The sequence below is a fragment of the Galeopterus variegatus genome, unplaced genomic scaffold (genome assembly GCF_000696425.1).
Source record: "Galeopterus variegatus unplaced genomic scaffold, G_variegatus-3.0.2 Scaffold1421, whole genome shotgun sequence".
Taxonomy (NCBI): Eukaryota; Metazoa; Chordata; class Mammalia; order Dermoptera; family Cynocephalidae; genus Galeopterus; species Galeopterus variegatus.
This window is the reverse complement of record NW_007727532.1, coordinates 239774-246298: the sequence shown is the minus strand read 5'-3', so window position 1 is coordinate 246298 and position 6525 is coordinate 239774. Positions and strand designations below refer to the sequence as shown.

Below are 6525 nucleotides of genomic sequence, written 5' to 3'. Positions count from 1 at the left end.
AAGCACATCAGTGATTTCATGTTCTAAGTATTTTCTAATTGCTTTTACATTTCCTTTTTGGTTCCATTGTTACTAAGCCAGGTGCTTTTTTCATTTCCAAGTGGTAGGAATATTTGTTATTAGTTTTGGATGTGATTAGAAAACATGGTGCTTTTTAATACTCTTTTCTTTGGTAAATTTACTATTATTTTTCTTTGTGCCCTAGTACATGATCAATAGTTTTAACTGTGCTGTGTATACATTAATATATTCTGTTTGTGGAGACAAAAAGTTTTTAAAATGTTTTTATTGACTCAACCCTATTACTTATGCAATTAAAATATATCCTATAGTATTTTACTGAGGTCTACTTCATCTTCCAAATTGAAAGCGAGGTGATAAAGTCATTTTCTACAATTTTTCTGTCCATGTATTCTGTATTAATAAGTTTTTGCTTACACTTTAATACTACATATTTGGAATACAAAGGATTTAACTGTCAATATCGAATGCATATTTTTTCCCTTGTCTTCTATTTTGTCCGATATAAATTCTGCCACATTTGTTTTCTTCATTTTCACTTTTGCCTAACATATATGCAGGTACTTCAAAAACATTGAGGACAAATAGAATTAAATGATAATACAAATCTTTCCTTGAACTTTTTGAAGTGCCCTCATATTTGTCCATTTTCAAATGTTAATCTTTCTAGGTCAACTTATTTCAAGACTATGGTAAGCAGCTTTTAATCAAGTCTTGTTTCTTAACCCGAACTAAGTTCATTCTTATTAACTAGGAAATTTACCCTATTACGTTTATTGTCTTAATTTCTATGTTTGGCCTTGCTTTATCCTAGCAGAATAATTATGTTATACTCCCCTTCACTGAAGATGAAGAGTTAGTGCTTTTGAAGTCCATCTGTGAATCTACTACTCCAGTCTTTGTCAATTTAAGTCATATTTCTGATTACCACAATATAGTGGCTTTCTTATTTTTATAATATGGAGCCTTTATTTCACATAAAAAGTATATTTAAGACAATTATTCAGATGTACATCTTTTTATTTAGACTGTTTCCATTCACTTCTAGTCTTTTCAGTCAGGATTTCCTCTTTCCTGTTCTTGTTTTCTCTCTCCTTTTTTNCCTATTACGTTTATTGTCTTAATTTCTATGTTTGGCCTTGCTTTATCCTAACAGAATAATTATGTTATACTCCCCTTCACTGAAGATGAAGAGTTAGTGCTTTTGAAGTCCATCTGTGAATCTACTACTCCAGTCTTTGTCAATTTAAGTCATATTTCTGATTACCACAATATAGTGGCTTTCTTATTTTTATAATATGGAGACTTTATTTCACATAAAAAGTGTATTTAAGACAATTATTCAGATGTACATCTTTTTATTTAGACTGTTTCCATTCACTTCTAGTCTTTTCAGTCAGGATTTCCTCTTTCCTGTTCTTGTTTTCTCTCTCCTTTTTTTGGGTAAATATCTTAATCAGTATTTACTGGGAAGTATCAAGGTACCAGGGTTTCTAAATCTTTGCCCATATATAAATATTTTCTATGACATTCCCAATATGATGGCTCAGAGGTGTATATCAGAATCTCCAAACCTCACGTCGGCCTGGAAATTCCAACATGATTTCTTTGGGGTCACACTCTTCACTCCTCAGCCAAGGATTCTTGCTAAAGGCAACACAGTCTGTATGCCTGCCTGGTTAATTATCTAACAATTGTATCCTCAGGTGTACTTGGAACAAGTAAAAGTTAGAATTCAGTGTTGTTGACAAGGCCAAGGCTAATTTTCACTTCTGCATGGTTAACCTTTCTATTCTGAGGTACCTGGCTGAGTCTGGGTCAGGACCATTTTGTGGCTAATGTCAGACAACATTAGGATTGGCAGCCCCTCCAGAACCACATGTGGTGGGGAGAGGGAGTTCTCTAAACAACCAGCAGTGCTGTTACTAGAAGAGAAGGGCAGGAATGCCAGGCAGCCAGAAACTACACGCATCCACTACAGGCAAGCTGATGAGAAGGGGATTCTGTTAAACAGAAAGTGGACCCTCTGTGAGCCTTCTAAAGATTCTCACTGAGAGTTTCCAGATTATGTAATTTAAACCTAAGGGATTGAATTGAGCTAATTTTCTCGATCACATGCCTCATTTATTATTCTAAAGTACACAGGTCTGGTTACTTAGCTTTCGGTTGGGCAGAACATGAATATTATGTCATATTTTTTTTCCTAAAGGAACTGAATAATTTAAACAATATAATATCAAATTAACTTATGTATCTACGTTCTTACTGGGAATAGATATATTATGCTGAGGTTGGGAATAGTGGAGGATTTTGGACTTGGCATTCATTTAACATCTCTTGAGTGCTTTCTTACTACTATTTTCTTATTTTCACAATATGGAACATTTGCTTCAGGTAACGAATGCATTTTTTACAATTATTTAGATCTACGTGTATGTCTTGTGCTGTAGACTGAATTTAATATTAACCATAAGCTGTTTATTTTGGAAGGGAAGGGGGTTACTAGAGAGAACGGACTGCAAAGCTAACTGGAGGTGGGAAGATGCTCTCAAACTCAGGCACTTGGTGCACAGATTATCCCCCTAGTTATCCTCATGCTTGCTATTTCAAAAACAGTGTTAAGAAAATGAAATTAAATAGCTAAGGGAAATTCTTAAAATACCAAATGAATGGAAAAAAATAATATTAAAAAGATACAATGGCAATAAAGTGTATAATAAGTTTAATCAACTGAAAAAAAATTAGTTCAACTAAAATGAATATGTTCAAATAGAACCCATCATCCACCAAGATGTAATGGACTACTGTACATCTTCTGCTCTGCTGGACTGACCACGTGAACACAGAGTTCCCTGCAGGATGCCTTGAGCTTTTAGTAGAGAACAAAGACCAAAGCCAAGGACCATACTGAGTTTTGGCCCCTTAAACTCAGAATGTCCTGTACAGTAAGCCAACTGGCTTCCCTACATCTTTTCTAAACTTGCTGCTGACAAACTACATCTTTCCTCATCCTACATAGTACAGTTTTTCTATTTTTAATCCAAGGGCAGGGCTTTATTTTTCCCCCTAACAAATGCTTTGGTTCATTATTTCAGCCTATTGCTATCCAGAATCTGTGATAAGTTGCCTTTGTCTGGCTCCAAGTTTCTGGCAATCTACAAATGTTACCTTCTGTATCCTCCTCTAAATTGCTGGTTAAAATAAATAGGATACAACTTTTTAAATTACAGTTTTAAAGGAAGAACTACATTTGTAGTCATAAGAAAATGTCCATTTTCAAGGGGAAAAAAGAATAATTATGATTTGTAACAATATATATGCTAATAATATCGATTTGATCAACATATCGCAATGTTGAACCCTAAAAATATGTATAATCAATTTTGATTCAATAAAAAAAATAAATTTAAACAACAACAACAACAAAACAACTCATGGACAATGCAGAGTCTCACACCAGGAGGATGTCTCTGGAAAGCACCAGATAAGTAGCCCCCACCACATCCACACAGGACAGCCCTCATCTGCCCCAGAAAGTTGCTCAAGAAAAAAAAAAATGTCCATTTTCAGGGCTTACAGAGAAAGGAAAATGATGGCACTGTTTCTCTATTTTTTGGGAGTGGAGACCTTTCTGCTGGGACCTATGAGAAGAAACTCTGCTGGGACTGTGGGAGGGGATGCATGTCTACCAGCTCAATCTCTGAGAGCTGGGCCAGGGGTGAGGTGTTCTGCAGGCGGGTTCCTCCGGCTGTACAGGCCTCTCTAAAACTACAGTGGAGGGCAGCAGAGGCAGAGTAAGAAACACGAGGCCCTGGCAATGTTGCCTGGCAGAGCCCTCTGTTGCTGCTAATTTGTTTTTCTTTTTTATCTACATAATATTATAAAGAACATGGAAAAAATATTTGCTTTGCAACAGCCTAGCAAGAAACTACAACTGCAGCTAAAGTCTGGCAGTTTTATAACAGGCTCTTGCTGAGCATCTCCCAAAATAAGGAAGAGAGGCAGCAGGATCCATCCTGCCCCACCGCTCTCTCCAGACAGGAAGTGAGTGTGTCCACCAGGAACCTTGCTGAGGCAAGACGGAAGAACGAGGAAAAACAGCACAGAAGTTCTGCCAACATACAACCATCTTGGACATAAATAACCAAACCAAATACAGTAAAGTCGAAGAGTCAGCATTTCTAGAGCAAATATTTCACTTTAATTCAGATTTAATTAACAAGTTAACAATCTATTACTCTGCAATAAAAAACTCTTCTTACTGATGAAGACAAAAGGACACATACAACCTGAAGACAATCTGATTTTACTTTATTGAATACTATCCCATATCTAATATTTACAGATCTAATTAAACAGAATTTATAAGACTACCATGTGCAACATTTTAAAAAGTTAATCTGAAACAGTCTTAATGGAAATCACCAATTCATGCATGTTAATAAAGTAGTAATTAATTTACAACCTTTCAGCCGATATCCATGATGGTTCATTTCATAAAAACTCTATCTTCAAGAAGAAATAAGTCTGAGGAAATATAAAAAATTCAGAAAATTTTGCATCTAGTCATAATCTTCCAGTTTTTCTGAAAAAGAAATTAGTAACAATTACAGACATGCACAACTGCAATCATGACTACATTCTTTAATACCATATTTAACTTTAAACATAGAAAAGTTATTCTTTTATCATATTTTCAGTATAGGTTTTCTTATGTTTAAAAAGAAATACATAATCCAAATTTAAAATCAGCATCTAAATATTACTTTAAAAATGTCAGCAAAGTATGTGGGGGATGGTCCATGGAAGGGAACAACATGGACAACAAATGTGAGGGAGTCGCCCCAGCTGGTTCTAAGTGGGATTTATTGTAGAAACCAGTTGCTTTCACAGACAGCAAGAGGACATGAGAAACAGAGCACCTACAGCTGCATGTCTGAGAGAACATCAGGGGTATGTGGACTAAAGGCCCTAACTTACACTATAACAATATTCTCAGAATAGAACTACAAAAAATGTAGGGATTGTGGTAACACAGCGGCAGATGGTGGCACTATTTTCTTCATCTGTACAAATGTAAAGATGTCTCTGGTTTTAGGTGAGCTAGCTTTACTACCCACATACACACAGAATTCAAGAAGTATAGCATTCCTTATCTTTAAAAAGTATAGGGTTTGCTATTATACACAGCTTATTCTCCTTTTTCCTTTAAAAACTCATGGTTCTTCAAAATGTATTATTTTTTGGACACTCTAGATATTAAAATGTAAAGCATACAATCCTATTGACTCATTTTGAAACATTTCAAAATCAGTGTGTCAGTGATAGCAACTTCTATATTAAAATCCTGAAAAAACTAACAATAATTTTTAATGGTATTCATTTTTGTTAGAATAACACTGCTGAAGGAGCAGATAAGCATGACGTAGAAAATCACAATAAATATAATTTATTGTCCACTATTTAAAAAATGTTTACTTGCCAAAAAAGGTTCTGTAAATCATAGTGATGATGGGATTTCCAGTTTGGTTCTTTTTTTTTTTTTTCAAATAAAAATTTCCCTTGTACACAATAAAGAGGTTTTCTGCTCAACAAATCTATTTTTCAGATAATATAAAGGTAAATTTCAGAATGTTATGAATCATCATATAAATAACTGGAGCCCAAATTAATTGTGTTTGAGGGGCCATTTTTAAATAACAAAAATTACCCCAATTCATAAATGGTTTAAATAGTTGAAAAAATATACGGAAATGAAGGTAATAGCTGGAATAGTGGTGGTATAAGGTATATCACAATCTAAACCATGGCAGAGAGCATCTTCATCTAGTGATTGTTCTTTGTTAACATCTGTATGCATCTGTTTTCTAGAAATCACATAATACATATGCTCAATACATTTCTATCAAATGTAAATATTTTATTCTGAAAGCTGCCATTTACCAAAATACAACACACTGATGACTGCTGCTCCCTGGTTAACAGTACATCAATGTCAGGAGGACACACTAGCGTTCTCAAAATGTAGGGTTTACCTACCTACGTGGTCAATAGTTGATCATTTTTCGAAGGGCATCATAACACTTCCATTTGTCTGGGATGTAGAATGGCTCAAAAATGTGAGGAAATGGTGTGTCATACCCACAAACTCTTGATATAGGAGCCTCTAGGTTCAAGAAACATTCTTCCTGTAGAGAAGAATCGAGATGACTAAGAATATTTTTATTCACAAAAATAAAACTTTTCAACTTAAAAAAAATCTCACTCACTTAAAATACAACTGCATCCAAGGACATTAAAAATATTTAAGTACATTGTAACATAGAAAAAGCATGTTGGCATGATCCCACTTTGCTTATATACTTTCATATATGTATATGCATTTTATGCCTATATATTGGTCTGTTGTCTAATCCAAACTGAGGTCATACCAAATGTACTGTCCTATGAACATAAATGTAAGGCATGATGAAAACATCCACAGAAGTGACAGTTACCATGTGC

General features: G+C 34.6%; 1 long non-coding RNA gene across 1 annotated transcript; it reads right to left on the bottom strand.

The window, feature by feature from the left end:
* Positions 1 to 4199: 4199 nt before the first annotated feature.
* On the bottom strand, positions 4200 to 6216 carry LOC103593812. Its single transcript, XR_550788.1, has 2 exons — positions 6061 to 6216; positions 4200 to 4606 (listed from the first exon to the last, which is right to left on the bottom strand). It is a non-coding gene; the product is annotated as an uncharacterized LOC103593812 (long non-coding RNA).
* Between the last annotated feature and the right edge of the window lie 309 nt (positions 6217 to 6525).